This window comes from Rana temporaria, chromosome 6 (genome assembly GCF_905171775.1).
Source record: "Rana temporaria chromosome 6, aRanTem1.1, whole genome shotgun sequence".
Classification (NCBI taxonomy): Eukaryota; Metazoa; Chordata; class Amphibia; order Anura; family Ranidae; genus Rana; species Rana temporaria.
The window spans coordinates 26,300,401-26,316,961 of NC_053494.1; the positions used below are offsets into that span (position 1 = coordinate 26,300,401).

The 16,561-nt window shown below is 43.3% G+C and overlaps 2 non-coding genes and 1 pseudogene across 2 annotated transcripts; 1 reads left to right on the forward strand and 2 right to left on the reverse strand.

Annotated features, from left to right (window-relative positions):
• Positions 1-6,225: 6,225 nt before the first annotated feature.
• LOC120944538 lies at positions 6,226-6,386 on the reverse strand (annotated as a pseudogene).
• Positions 6,387-6,696: 310 nt separating this feature from the next.
• On the forward strand, positions 6,697-6,812 carry LOC120944545. Its single transcript, XR_005750409.1, has one exon. It is a non-coding gene; the product is annotated as a U5 spliceosomal RNA (small nuclear RNA).
• Positions 6,813-7,023: 211 nt separating this feature from the next.
• LOC120944546 lies at positions 7,024-7,139 on the reverse strand. Its single transcript, XR_005750410.1, has one exon. It is a non-coding gene; the product is annotated as a U5 spliceosomal RNA (small nuclear RNA).
• Between the last annotated feature and the right edge of the window lie 9,422 nt (positions 7,140-16,561).

The following is a 16,561-nucleotide window of genomic DNA, read 5'->3' on the forward strand; positions in this document are numbered from 1 at the left end:
TCCACCTGGACTCCTGGCTGGGCAGTGAAAGGGGGAATGTTGGTTTCTCCTGAATTAGGAGGAAGCCACAAGGGGTTCTGAAGGGAATAGGGAAGGCTGGCATGGGACCTACTGGTACGTGACCTTGCTTGCCGAGGTATTGCGGTTCTGGTGGATGGCACAGCGGGTCTGGTGGATGGCACAGCAGGTCTGGTGGATGAAACACGGGTGCTGGTGGATGGCACCACGGTGCTGGTGGATGGCACTGCCTCCTTAGCAATACGCCTTCGTCTGACGGGCGGACCCTCCTCCTCCTCTTCCTCCTACTCCTCCTCTTCCTCCTCCTCCTCGGATGTCTCTGTTCCACTGCTAACTACCGGCTCGTAGTTAACGTCAGATTCGGCGTCTGAATTTGCGGAGGAATCCGAATCGGAGAGCTCCCCGTTGCTCCCATCGGCCGCAAGAGTTTCGTACGCCTCCTTGACTGAAAATGATCGTTTAGCCATTGTTGTTGATGACACTGACACGTGGCACTGATGACACTGACAGGTGTCACTGACGGCAAATGGCACGGGCAGATGGCACAGGCAGATGACACTGATGGTAGGTAGCACTGATGGCAGATGGCACTAATGGCAGGTAGCACTGATGGCAAGTAGCACTGATGGCAGGTGGCACGGGCAGATGGCACTGATGGCAGATTGCACTGGCAGGTATCACTGATGGCAGACAAAAAACAATAAAATCAAGCGCTCACCAAAATGAGATGTGTAGGATAAAAATACACGCTTAAGAATGGGGGGGGGGGGGGGGGGGGGGCTCATGTGACAGCTGAGAAATTGAAAAAATGGATATAGGGAGTGGGGAAGAAGTAAATTTCAGCTGTCTATGAAAGAATAATTAAAAATGTGATGTAAAAATTATTATTGTGATACAAGTTCAGTCCACAGGGAGTTCATGGAGCAGTAGCACAAAATAATATGTATATATTCTATATACTCTTGCTTGGAGGGCTGCCAGCTGCCAAGAAGAAGCAATTCTGAAACAACAACAAAAGAACAAAAAGCGGCGCCCTCTAAGCGTAGTATAAAGTTTAATAGAAAACACAAACAACAATAATTCTTATGAGGGGTTACTCACAAGACTGCAGGGGGTACAGGCAATACAAATACTGGTGTCATCTGTGGCTGACGTCCGGAGTACATGAACTCTGCTATGTTGGTCTTATCTCAGGCTTCAGGCAATCAGCGTAATGGATTATCCAGAGTGGGGGCCGGGTGCGGCGTCTCTGAATGTCCCTGGATGGTGACACAGCGCTGGTAAGAAGGGAGAAACAGGAACGCCGTATTCGGCGTGGTGGAACGCAGCCGTGGAGCACAAGCGGCAGAGCGTCACTTCCGGTTTCAGTCACAGGGCGGTGCACGCGTTCGAGGCATGCGTGCCTCTTCGTCAGGCTCTATGTAGAGCACTGATGGGCACTCATGGGCGGCACTGATGGGCACTCATGGGCGGCACTGGGCACTCATGGGCGGCACTTATGGGTGGCACTGATGGATACTTATGGGTGGCACAGATGGGCACTGGGCATGGATGGGCACTGTGGAGTGGCACTGATGGACACTGTGGGGTGGCACTGATGGACACTGTGGGTTGGCACTGATGGACACTGTGGGGCGGCACTGATTTTCCCATGTTGCCAGTCAGTGCCCTGTCAATGTCCTCCTGTGAATGAGTTCCACAGAAGAGTCAGTTTAACACACCAAAGTGTGTAATAGCAGTCTGTGGTACAAAGTCTTTAAGTTCAGGTTCCAAGGCCCTCAACAGGCCCTGTGCAAAGGGGCACTCCCAGAAAACATGATATGATGTTTCCTCCTGGATGATGCAAAAGGGGCAGTGCCTGTATCTGCACAGGTTTCTGGCATGCAAGAATTAGTGTTGAGCAGAATACGCCATATTCGATTTCACGATATATCTCGAATATATAGTCGAATATTCGAGATATATTCGCTAAATTTGAATATTCGTGATATTTTATCAAAATGAAATGATTGCGAATTTTCGCTATTGCGAATGCGAAAATAATTGCGAATTTTCGATAACTGCGGTAGGAGCACTCTGATTGGCTCAGAATATTCTTGATATTTTTTCGAAATTTCGCAAAATGCGAATGCGATATTTACTGCGCAATTTCGACAAATGCTGTAGGAGCACTCTGATTGGCTCAGAATATTCGTGATATTTTACAATACAAAATAATTGCGAATATTCGGCAAATGCGGAAGGAGCACTCTGATTGGCTCAGAATATTCTTGATGTTTTACAATACAAAATAATTGCGAATATTCGGCAAATGCGGAAGGAGCACTCTGATTGGCTCAGAATATTCTTGATATTTTACAATACAAAATAATTGCGAATATTCGGCAAATGCGGAAGGAGCACTCTGATTGGCTCAGAATATTCTTGATATTTTACAATAGAAAATAAAAAGTGTTTTGCATTGGTGGTGATTCTTTACTCTATCCATCTGTCACAGCCGTTTGTCAATCAAACACCTTGAAGATTGAACACGTTCATGCTGCATGCTTTGGACTTTTTTTCACTTCACATATCAAAGACATTTTTATGAAAGATTATTTTTCTATTATTGGGACTATATTTCTTTATATATTTGTTTCACTGTGTATTTCACAAGTTATTTGCGCTTGCTTATTTTATAATTTGCCCACATGTCTTGTCACTAGACATATTTTTTATTCTTGTAGAGAGACTCCATTTTCTGTCTTGTATTAATTTATGTTGTATAACATTTTTGAGTTGCTGCTGTATTCTCCCCTTTTTTTAAGGTATGCGCAATTTTTTCCTTCTTACAAAAAAAAATAATATCAAACATACAAATATTCATAACAGAAACATACACAAAGCCCCCCCCTTTTGCATCAGAGACAATCAGAGTTCTCCTACCACAGTTATCGAAAATTCGCAATCATTTTCGCATTAGCGAAAATTCGCATTTTTTTTTTTTTTAGTTTTGGCAACATAAAAGGATCGCCTCAGCTTAGCTACTCGGCCCAGGGTCTGTAATAATACCAGCAATGCTTTTAGACGTCGATAGGATGTGATCTGTTTTAAAAATAAAATTGAAAAAATGCGAATATTCGGAATTGCGAATATTCACCGCGAAATTCGAAATATATCGCGAATACTCGAATATGCCATATTCGAGCCGAATATTCGCAATACGAATATTCGTGAGCAACACTAGCAAGAATGTCCTGAGTGGAAATCCCCCTTGGATTGCCATCCATGCCTGATCTTTGTGCCTGTTGGTGAGTCTCTTTGAAGAAACATTCCTCCAGACCACTTTGCAAGTGGCTGAAGGGAGGCCTGGAATAGACTCCAAGATGTCCAATGCTCTGATCAACTTGTAGATAGTTTTTCGCTTCCACAAGTCAGGCTTAACTCCATGCAGCCCCAGCTCCTTGATGAACTTGAAAGTATCCAAGTAATACCATGGAGTGTCCCAGTTGTAGGGGACGGAGCTGTCCCATTTGTCCCATCCAAGAGACTTCCAAAGAGGCAGGAGGAAAAAACGGCACATGGAGTTACCGCCAGAGTCCACAGTTCTGTCAACCAAAGTCCTGCGGATGCAGTTACAGGCAAAGAACACCCTCAGTAATGTGGCGATATCGGGCACGCCCTTACCGCCCTTGAGAGGTTCCTTGAACATAACAGTCCGCTTTACTCTGTCCATTTTGGAGTCCCAGATGAAGTGAAACACCGCCCTGGTGATGGCCTTGCAGGTGTTGTCCCGGGGGGCCCAGGCCTGGGCGAGATACTGCAACACAGGGAGAATCTCGCTGCGGAATACCAGTGTTTTCCAGCAGGGTGCAATTCAGCTTCCAGGAACGTTCGTTGAAATGGTTTATGAGGGGTCGAATTTTGTAGAGCCGGTCAAATTCAGGGTCTCCATGTGGACGACAAAGTGCATTGTCACTGAAATGCAGGAACCGCAGGATCGCCTCGTATCGTTTCCTGGCCATGTGAGCAGAGAATATGGGCATATGGTCAATTGGATGTGTGGACCAATACATCTGCAATTCCGGAAATTGGTGTATTCCCATGTTGAGGGTAAGGCCCAGAAAGGTCTTAAATTCGGAAACCTCAAGAGGTTTCCATTCTTTGGCAAGGAGGGTCTGGGGATTAGCGGCGATGTAGGTACCAGCATATAAATTACTCTGGTCCACAATAGATCCTTTAGAGATCTTCCGTGAAATACAGCGAATAAAAATCAAGTGGCATAAAATTTGCTGTATCCACCTGAATACCGGGTTGGCCAGTGAATGGGGGAAGTACGGTTGCTGCAGAAGTGGTGGGGACCCAATCAGGATAGGCAAATTCTGCAGGAAGGGCACTATGGGCACGACGGGCCTGTCTTTGTCTTCTTCTTGGTGGCAGTGGGACACTTCTTGTGCTTGCCACCTCGAACTGCACTTATGGGACTCGCCACGTTACCACGTCTTACTGCAGTGCTGGATGAACGACCAGGGTGTACTAGGCCGCTGGTGCTTGCCAATCCACCAGAAGGAATAGCGGCGCTAGTACTTCTCTGCTCCATACAAGGGTCCTGCGGTTCTTGCTGCTCAACAACATCAGAATGGGGTCGGGTACGCCTGGCCTTAGCAGGGACCACAACTCCGTCGTCAGAGCTATCTGACATGGAGCCGCTGTCGTAAATAGGATCGTATTCTGAGCCAGATTCTGACAGATGCGTGACCTCCTCTTCACTATCTGACATGCTCAGGATCCTAAAAGCCTCTTCACCAGTGTACATTCGCTTTGCCATTTTGGGCTCTAAATTTAGTGGTACACTGGTGATGATTCACAGGTAAAAAAAGCACCTGACTATAGAAAGGAAAATGTAGAAAACGCTTTGAAAAAAACTGTTTAGCGATCGCAGGGATCAGGCCTGTCTCTACGAACGCTGCAGTTATGTGTGTTGTGTTTTTGAAGTGACAGTGATCGATCGATACTGCACTTGGGTGGGTTGGGCTGGGCTGGGCGGCAAAACGCAGGTGCTAGCGGGTATCTGGGCTGATTCCGCTAACAATGCGTTTTTGGGTACCCTAAATTCCCTAGTATAGATCTGATCAGATCAGGTATCGATCCGTTCAGATACTATACCACTAAGGGGGGTGTATGCTTTGCGAGTGGGTGTAAGCGGTACTGGCACTAACCTAACGCTGCCTGGAGCGACGCAGACCCTGACTGACGCTAAAATTTAATTGATATCACCCGCCGGGCGATCAGTGGGTTAAACCTTTATTGGGTTATATATGGTGGGTGCCCTGATGCTATAAACGGCAAACTAACTAACCAGCGTCAACCGTAACACTTATACGGTGATCACTGGTGAAAGGGTTAACTAGGGGGCAATCAGGGGGTTAAAACCTTTGTTAGGTAATATATGGGGGTACCTGCTGCTTTATAAAAACCTGGCGGTGCAAAACCTCTGGAGGTAGGTGGTTATGTTCCTGCTTTGGGTATGGGGGTTCCGCATGGCCACCGTCACCCACTTCTCGTCCTGTGTTATAGGGCAGTTTGCGATGAACTTCCGAAAAGGGGATTCAGGGCCACTGGTCTTTACCATCTCCCAGTATCTTCTGCAGACTTGGAACGACCCAAAGGTGATGAAGAAGATCCCTCTTGCGAAGGACTGCACTGAAAGCGTCTCCGCTTTGCTGAAGCCCTCCTCCAGGATCATCTTCTTTCCGAAGATCTCCGAGGTCATGTCCGGGACTCTTCCGTTCACCTCTTTCAGCTGCAGCACGACCGTCTGCTTCATCCAGGGCTACAAGGTTGGCAGCCCGTCTGCAGGCAGTTTCGGCTTCACTGGTCTCGGTTGGCTGGCACCGGCCAGGATAGAAGTGGAGGTTGAGGCAGAGATATTCTCGGGGGCCTCGGAGGAAGTTGCTGGGGCAGGGTTCTTCTTCATCATCATTTCGGTCTCCTTCGTCTTATCAGTCATCTTCTCACTTTTCCCCGTCGTCAAGGAGTTCTTCGGCGGCTTCCTTCTGGTTCCTCTACGTCTTCGCTCTTATTGTAGCCTTTACAAAGGCTCTTGCATCTACTGCCCGAAGGTAGTAATGTGGAGAGGAAGGGGGGGGGGAGAAGGGTAAATCGCAAACTCGTTCCAAGTGGGGGCTAAGCCTCTGCCCAATAGCAGCAAGTAGGTGAAGCTGAATTTAATAAACGATCCTACAAGGCCGAGCAGAGGGTACCCCACAAGGACCAATTGGCTTGGATAGATACAAGTGGTTCTCAACGTCCTAGCTGTGAAGCAGAGACACCCCTAAAGGCTATAGTCGATACTACACTTGATCTTAGCCAAAAGGCCAAGAAGCGATTTGTTCATTGTGAAGAGAAACCAGAGTGGGGGAGGTGTGGTGGAAAGGAGGCCCCGCCCATTCCCATGATCCCTCTTTCTGTGTTTCTGGTGATTTGCATACAGATCTCTCAACTTCTATAGAGATTTATGGGTCTGATGAACATGATAGTTGATATTCTTGTCTCTCTTCATATTCTCTAGCTTGGTGTATATGATGGAAGTGATATGGAAGATTATAAATTATATAAATTATAATGAGGGGTGGGCTCTCCATCAGGTGACCAGGACAGGGATCTCGGTGGGGAGTTCTCTCACCCCCTTTATCAGGTATACTCTGGTTTCTCTTCAGAACGCAAAAATCTTTCGCCTTTTACTAAAGATTTCCGTGGAGAGGAACAATTATGAGTTTTCAACAATTTTTTGAGGCCTGGTCACTGACCAGGCTAATTATACTGGTGAAAAATAGAAAAGGATTCAATTAATAGAAAGAAGGAAATGGTGAGGAAACCATTAAAATGAGCACAAAAATAATTTTACAGAATTTTACATTTACTATCGCCACTTATACATACTTTTTTATAACATTGTAGCAATCTACATTCATGTTCCCTTCTTCCTCTAAATGTAATCCTTTTCTATTTTTCACCAGTATAATTAGCCTGGTCAGTGACCAGGCCTCAAAAAATTGTTGAAAACTCATAATTGTTCCTCTCCACGGAAATCTTTAGTAAAAGGCGAAAGATTTTTGCGTTCTGAAGAGAAACCAGAGTATACCTGATAAAGGGGGTGAGAGAACTCCCCACCGAGAGACCTGTCCTGGTCACCTGATGGAGAGCCCACCCCTCATTATATTTTATATCATTTATAATCTTCCATATCACTTCCATCATATACACCAAGCTAGAGAATATGAAGAGAGACAAGAATATCAACTATCATGTTCATCAGACCCATAAATCTCTATAGAAGATGAGAGATATGTATGCAAATCACAAGGAACACAGAGAGAGGGGTCATGGGAAGAATGGGAGGGGCCTCCTCTCCACCACGCCTCCCCCAGTATATGAGTATACGAGTCCTGATTACTGACACGGAGGAGGAAAGTCCAGACCAGAGATTTAGAAGCTCGGTAGCAATGTTTCCGTCTGAAATAAAGTTTAAAAAAACTCAGAACTGTTGCCAATAGGTGTCATCTTCCTGCGTTTGAAACGTATGTTTTTAACCACTGCAGCTCCGGTGCGTTTTTTGCAATGAGCAGGCTGTTTTTTTTTTTTGCGTTACTTTTACTGACAATTGCGCAGTTATGCAACACAGTACACAAATTAAATCGATATTTTTTCCAATAAGCATAAATTTATTGGTTTGTGCAAAAGTTATAGCACCTCTATAAACTATGGGATATTTTTATGGATTTTTTTTTGTTGCTAGTAATCAGTGGCGGATGGTGGGAAAACAGTACCCCCACCGGTCGGCGGTCAGGTGGGTCTGGTGCAGAAGCTTTCCCCCTGGTGTGGAGTGTCGTGCTCGCCCCCTCCCTTGGACTACAGGAGAGAGAGTCAGGGCGCTCTCTACGTTGCAGATAGAGAAAGGAGCGTCCTGACTCTCCTATAGTCCAAGGGAGGGGTCGAGCACGACACTCCACACCAGGGAGAAAGCCTCGCATTACTGTGTGGAGTTACAGACAGAAGAACAGGAAGTGAGGATTTCTCAGAAGAAATAAGGACATTTAAAAGCAAAATGGAAGGATGAGGTAAGTTAGGGAGGACAGCACTAAGGTAAAGGAAGGTATTTAGGGAATTTTTTTTACCTTTACAACCCCTTTAACCCTCTTGGGCATGGCGTTCACCAGAGCGTCACGGGTTGCCACGGTAGTCCTCTTCCACTCTTTAGAAAGTGTGAGCTATTGATTATTGGCTTATTAGTGTACTTAAATCTTCTAAAACTTTTAACAAACCCTTCCCCAAGGCTGACAATGCTGCCGCCTGCTGTGCCTCCTGTTATCATTCCTCCAGAGTTGTGTTTTCTTAATACAAGAGGTGTGTTACTGACCAAATCATCAGATGAAAACACAGGGGGAAAAGCCAACAAAAAGAAAACCAATGCAGCCACCACATCTGATTGGTAAACTGCAATATATTATATTTTGGTTTTGGGCATAATACCCTTTTAAGCCAAAATTCAGCTCCTCTTTTCGACGCAACAGCTTGACGACCGGCTCACGTCGATATACGTTGGCAGAATGGCACGGCTGGGCAGATCAACGTGTATATATACGTCGCCTTTAAGACGCAGCATTGTGGGCACGCTCGGCTCGGCTGCGCCGTGACTCCGTCCGCGGGGATACCAAAATATTAAAACCACAGAGGTGATCAAATACCACCAAAAGAAAGCTCTATTTGTGGGGAAAAAAAAAGAACGTCAATTTTGTTTGGGAACCACGTCGCAAGATGGGGGGGGGGATATCTGTTACAGTTAGCTTTTCTCACAGATGTCCCAGACCTTTGGGTTCAATAGATTGTATCAAAGGGGTACAAAATAGAAATCTCACCATCTCACCCCTTGATTCTCTCCAATCAGCCCAAGTGCAGTCAGATTTACAGAACACTCTAAACCAGATCTGGGCTCAAGAGTGGTCATTCCAGTGGTCATTCAGGTTCAAATGATTTTATTCAGACCTATTCTTATGTTACCAAAAATCAACAGGGGGATTTATCCTGGACCTAAAATCCCGAAATAAGTAGCTTAAAGTTCCAAAGTTTTGTATGGAATCCACAAGGTCGGTTATTTCCTCTCTGAGTCGAGGACATACAAGATGCCTATTTGCTTCTTCCCATTTACCCACCTCATCAGCGTTTTGCAGTAGGAGACAAACGCTTTGAGTTTGTCACACTACCATTTGATCTATCTTCTGCTCCCAAGAGTATTCACAAATGTACTTGCACCCCTTCTTGCCCTTTTATTAACTTGGGGCATTCCTAGACATACCTAGACTACTGTCTTCTAGAAGGACTCGTTTCCTTTCCAATTCTTTGCATGTGCCCACAGGATTATTCAGATTCTTCAGCCTTTCGTTTTTTGGGTAATAAACTTAAAAAATCGAATCTCTAACCTTCCTTTCACCTGGAATTATTGGGCCTCATTCTGGACAGATCCTAAGCAAAACATTTTTTTTTTCAGAAACCAAATTGATCTCTCTTAGGCCCCTTTCACACTGGGGCGGGAGGCACGGTGGCGGTATAGCGGCGCTATACCGTCCGAATTGCCGCGGGATTCGGCTAGCTAGCGGCCAATGAAGAGTTAATACCGCCCGCAATGCGCCTCTGCAGAGGCGCATTGCGGGCAGTATTACCGAGGTTTCCCAGTGTTTTAAATGGGAAGGAGCGGTATACATACCGGTCCTCTCACCGCTCCCAAGATGCTGCTTGCAGATTTTTTTTCTCTCCTGCCAGCGCATCGCCTCAGTTTGAAAGCCCTCGGGCTTTCACATTGAGATCGCTAGGCAGGGGTTTTTCAGACGGTATTTAGGCGCTATTTTTAGCGCTGTACCGCCTGAAAATCTCCTCAGTGTTAAAGGGGTCTTAGATCGCACGTCTGGAAGGAAAATTCATTTTGTGAGATTCTCCATGAGAGTTTGGGGCCTAACGGTGGCCTCCTTTGAGGCTGTTCCATTTGCCCAATTCTATTCAAGGCCTCTCCAACACGATATTTTGTTGGTAATTGACATCAAATTTCAATTTAGCTTTAGCTATAGTCTTTTGACTAAAATACCATTTTACTTTTAGTCGTATTTTAGTCATTTGAATTGTTTTGGTTTAAGTCCAGTACTGTACATTTTAGTTGACTAAAATCTCCAGTACAGTAGATTAAAATCTAATGGGTTTAGCTAAATTGTAATGCAGTATTTAAGCATTTCTCTAGAATTTCCAAACTCATTATATACTCCTGGAATAAAAATCTAATAAAACTTTAATACCATAAATAATAAATGTTAACATCCACTACAGACACAGATTTACCTGTGATATATATAAATCGGTGTTATCTTTGGCAATGCATTTCCATTCAGTTTTAGTCAGTCTTTTACCATTTTAATTTTAGGCAACTGAATTGGTTAAGTTTTAGTCGACTGAAATTGTTTTAATTTCGTAAATGAAAATATTTTAGCCTACAAAATTAACACTGCTTCCTAGCTTGGTGGATTTCCAACCCAGCCTTGACCATGGGGATGTAATTTTTACCATGCCACTGGAAGGTAGTTTACAAGAGATGCCAGCCTTCTAGGCTGGGGTGGAGTATTCCAATTCTTCACAGTTCAGGGAATATGGTCACCAGAGAAAAGCAAGCTCCCCATCAACAGCTTAGGGCTCTAGTATCAAATTCCCTAGAATAAGTTCAGGTTGATCAATGCTTTTCCTCCAGTGCTAATCATAACCACCTTTACAGCACCAGTGCTTCCTTGGGACCTCAATTTAGTTCTCTCTGCCCTGCAGAAACCACCCTTCAAACCCATTAGGGAACTCCTTGAGTTAGTGGCTTGCTCTTCTTCACAAAGATAACGTTTTATACCCAAGACCCTCCTTCCTTACTGAGGAACTGGGTAGACTTGTGTTTCTTTTTAACCAAACTAACTATGTGGTGTCAGCCTGCCACCTCATAGAAGACAATAACCCTACTTAACCTACTACTTAGGGCCCTACGCCTAAATATCCAAAAAAATAATTGCTCTTCACTGTCTGGACGTGATCAGAGCCATCACAGTCTACCTCAAAGCTACATCTTCTATGAGGAAGATTGACTTCCTATTTGTCCTGCCATCAGGACCTCAAAAAGGGACACCCTTCAAAATCTACCAATGCTTGGTAGATAAGACAACTAATCTCAAGAGGTTACACGCTAAATCAGGGGTCTCCAAACTTTTCAAACAAAGGGCTAGTTTATTGTTTTTAAGACTTTAGGAGAGACTTTAGGGAAAAAACATGCATGCTCAGAAGCAAGTTATGAGACATGAAATTGGCATAATCAGCCCAAAAAGTGGCACGATTCTAATGGAACTTCCCCTTTATAGTGCTGTCGTACGTGTTGTACGTCACCGCGCTTTGCTCGAGCATTTTTTATCACGATCGTGTGTATGCAGGGCAGGCTTGAGAGGAATCGCGTCGAGAAAAACTGTTTTTTTTCATGACATGAAAAACGGACGTGTGTAAGGCTGCCACCTGGTCCTCTGTTCATATCTTTTCCAACTCCTAACAGGTGAACATCCAATCTTCTATGGATGCAGCTTTTGACCACAAGGTTCTTCCAGCAGAACTCACAAAGTTGGGTCTGTTGACCCTTATTATTGGGGGGCACAGTTCCGTTTCCCTTTTTGTTGTCCACCCTTCTTATTCATTGCTTGCCGATGTCCCAGGGTCTATGAATATCAAGAGCCTGTGTCCGGTGCTGTACTCCAAGATTTGAAACTTAAAGGTAAGATAAAACTCCTTTTTATATTTATTTTTTACTATAACCCAAGATTAAGTACATTCACGCTTCAGTTTCTGGTGCAGTGTGATTTAAAAAATAAAAAATGAATCCTGCTTGATGAATCAGTGCATAAACATACGACACCAAAGCCAAAACTGCCCATTGGACCTTTATTAAGTGGCAATGCAGCCAATAATGCACATACAAGTGCTTCCAACAATTGGCAGCAATGGAATTAAGGTCCATCACACCATCCTGTGTACCATTATCATTCACAAATACAGAAAATACTTCCATTTACTGTCTCAGCTGTAAAAAGTGTGTGCTTATGGGGGGTCATTAGGACTGAACACAGTTCTTTTATTCCATAATAGAGATTCTTTTTTTTTTCTTGGATGCATGTCAGGGGATGACAGCTGCTATATAAATTTACACATATACCAAAAAATTTGAAATAATATAACGAAAAAAAAAAAAAAGTTTCTGTTTTATTTTTTCAGACGTTATCAATACAGCATCACAGTCACAAATAAAATGCAAGAATAATGAAGTGTAAAAGCACAGCACTGCAGGGAAAGCACCAAGATGCATAGCTGTCACATAACGGATATACAGTACGTATCTTTTTCCATAACTTAATCATAAAAATATATATATATTATATATATATATGATATATATGTATCAATCATGTAGACCTTTAATGAATAGTTTTTTCTTTTTTACTTTTTTTAAATCTTGCTGCCATCACATTAAATACATTTCATTTTTAACACTATGCAATTTATTTTATATTTCATAAAATCATATATTTCTGAACAGATTTTGGAAAATAGTCGCTCGCTCCAGCAGTGTTATGTGAATGTGGTACCACCCATGGCTGCAACGCTACAACACTAGAAGCACCATAGGACACGTGTCTGTGACTTTTCACTGACAAAAGCATTCTCAGAAACTGGCAAGCTTAACACTAAGTCCCCGCCCACCCCCTCCGACCCCCTCCCCCACAATTTTCAGTCTACAAGACGAATAAGCACACGCTGAAAGCTGTAGGGATGATTTAGGACTTTTCCCTTCAGGAGATTTCAGTGACGATTTGGGGCACTGCAGTAAGATGTTGCCATTCTGGTGAAACGCATTGGAGTTAATGATCAATTGGGCTTTAAATATTTCCTGAGGATTAAGGAAGCTCTTTTGAAGTCCCCTAGACCTGTTCTGTGCTAAAAACTGCCCCTTTGTAAGCTAATAACATAATGATAGACACTGAAGAACCTTAAAGTGATATTAAAACTTCTATATTTTTTTTTAAATAACAAACATGTCATACTTACCTCCACTATGCAGTTTGTTTTGCACAGAGTGGCCCCGATCCTCGTTTTCTGGGGTCCCATGGCGATTCTCGTGGCTCCTCCTTGCATTAGATAACCCCGTCTGGGAAGCTCTCTTTCCCAAGGGGGTTACCTTACGGGCGCGCTCCTGTGTCATACACTCAACGTCCATAGACGCCGAGTGTATGACTCGGCCCCACCCCCGGGTCATTGGATTTGATATTAGAAAAAAAAGGGGAAGAAAAATGCGCTAAGATATAAAGAAAAAAACCTGTGTATCCACAGGGTGACAAAATGGTAATAAAGCTGATACATTAGGCGAATGGGACCAGCTTTGGTGGATTAAAGAAGGCCAAGTCTCAGAGTTTGTATCTAATTGCAGCTGAACCACTACTCAACCTTTCACAGCAATTTACTAGGAGGAAGTGAGATCAAACAGGAAGAGGTGGAGCCAAGGCCCGGCCCGCCCTCTCCTTAAATGCTTACTTGAAGTTGCTTTGGATGTCACTCATGGCGTTTTAGAAGTTGAAGATTACAGTGTTGGCTGTCTATTGGTCACTGACCTAGAGTAAGATTATTAAGGGGTCCTGACATATACATATGTCTATGCATATGGTTTTAGGTCAATAACTTTACAGGTAGTGACAGAAGGTATTAAGTTGATAGCCGCAATCCATGTTAGTGTTTTACTGTTCCGAGACTCTTCAGAGGGTCTCCATATACAGTATGTGGCAATTAGAAGAACCTCACATTACTATAATGGATAAGGATTTTCCAGGTACAGCCAGGCCTCCTTGGAGCCATGTCATAGATGTGACAACTGGGAATTAATCATTAATTGAAATGTGATAAATCAAATACCATCCACTGTAATTAAATGTTGTCTTCTTCAACAATGCAACATGCCCGGAGATTCATAAATTGTTTAGAGAAATTCATAGTTTAGTAATATTCTGGAAATATAGAAAAAAAAAACAGCGCTATAATAACAATAATATATCTTATGCGAAAATAATATAAACATAAAACATATTTTAATACATTAAGTGAAAAAGTGTTACAAAAATTTGAGTTCACACTCAAGTGTATAAAGGCTTAATCTCAATCCTCATAAAGTGCAATATATCTTCCCACCCCTAGGTTTCACCACAGTAAAGCAAGTCACATATAAAATGGACTCCCACCAGATATCAAGACCCTTAGATGTTAGTGGGTCATAAAAAGCATATTACAATAAGCACACAGCCACCGGATGTCTTTCTCCTTACCTTAAGTTCTTTTCGATTGCTCCAAACATAGGAAAAAAACAAAGCCTATAGTGCAGTAATCAATTAAAAAAACACCTTAACAAATTGTTAAAATGTTACATGAACAGACAGAAATTGGTTTAAACAAGTATGGCAGATGCCCCACTTCTGGTACAGCATCTGACGTCACTGCCTCAACACGTTTCGTCACATGGACAAAATCCATGTGATTAAACATGTCAAGAAAGTGATGTCACACTGTGCAGTGACCTCCTGCACCGCATCTAACATCACGTCCTCAACACATTTCTTCACATGGACAGAGTCCATGTGACCAAAAAGCGGCACGGAAGTGGGGCATCCGCCATATTTATTTATACCAAGTTCATTTATTTTTATATTACTAAACTATGGGCTTGGCTTCTTGCTTTCTCCTATGAAATGTTTGGCGTTATCAAGGGCATTGATGGAAGTCTAAAAAGCGAACCTCAGGGAAGAAAAGAGACATCGGATGGCCATGTGCTTTTTGCAACATGCTTGATATGACACATTGACATCTAAGGGTCTTGATATATGGTGAGAGTCCCTGTTATGTGCGTTTGCTGCACGGTTGTGAAACTTAGCGGTGGGTAGATTTATATTGCAATTTATTGTGGACACATTGTGGATTCAGATGAAACTTTTGTGCACTTGAGTGTGAGCACATGGACTATACAAATAATTATTTTTTAGAACACTTTTATGTATTTATAGAAGTTTTATGTTTATAATATTTCACAAAGCTCTGGCTTTGGTTTATATATACTGTATATATATATATATATATAAATATATATATTTATCTGTTCAAGGGGATAGGTTTGCTCCAGCTGTTTGGGCTATATTTTTTTTCCTGAGCGCTGTTTGTTAAATTGTATTCAAATATTCTGGAAATGACCCTGAATCCTCCTGTGTTCAGAAAATGTCAACATTTTACTAGAATAAGAAAGGTATGGTCTTCAAAGGGCATTTTAAATATTAATTTCACTGTATTTAGTTGTTCTATTTGAGTTTGACATGTCTTTATCAGGTACCATGTGATACCAAATTACAGCTTCAGCATTGCACATAAAGTCATTGGTACACTGTTACAGCCATCTTAAGTGTCATATGCCATTGTTTAGGTCTGGATGAGCACTGAATTGTGGGTTGCAGGAAGGGGTATTCTTAGTAATTGCCATGCTAAGGAGTGAGCTTTATCGGGGGACTCAACAGGAACTCTGGAGACTTTATGTACAACTGTGTGCTACTCCTCCTTACTGGTCAGGGAGGAATGGCGCAACGTGCTACTCCTCCTTACTGGTCAGGGAGGAATGACGTAGCGTGCTACTCCTCCTTACTGGTCAGGGAAGAATGGCGCAACTTGCTACTCCTCCTTACTGGTCAGGGAGGACTGATGCAACATGCTACTCCTTACTGGTCAAGGGGTAATGATGCAACGTGCTACTCCTCCTTACTGGCCAGGGAGGAATGACGCGATGTGCTACTCCTCTTTACTGGTCAGGGAGGAATGGCGCAATGTGCTATGCCTCCTTACTGGTCAAAAAGGAATGGCGCAACATGCTACTCCTACTTACTGGTCACAGAGGAATAGCGCAATGTGCTACTCCTCCTTACTGATCAGGTAGGAATGGCGCAACATGCTACTCCTCCTTACTGATCAGGTAGGAATGGCGCAACATGCTACGCCTCCTTACTGATCAGGTAGGAATGGCGCAACATGCTTCTCCTCCTTACTGATCAGGTAGGAATGGCCTAACGTGCTACTCCTCCTTACTAGTCAGGGAGGAATGGTGCACTACAAAGTAAAGCAGAGCTCCAACCATCAAGATCAAATCTGCAGAATAAGAAGGACTCAAACAAAGACATGTGAAGACTCTTGTTGATGCCTGTTTTGGAGTCCTAGATGTACAGAATGTATACTCTATAGCCATTACAGGATTACTTTAAGACATTGATACTGAATTTAGGAGCTAGAAATTATGTTATTAATTATCTGATCAGCACAGCAAGGGGGGGGGACTGACAGCTGTCCTGTTTCAGGGAATGTGAGATGACCTCAATGAAAGCAGCACATCTATAGTTGTGTGGAGTATTTTGTCACTGTGCATAGAACC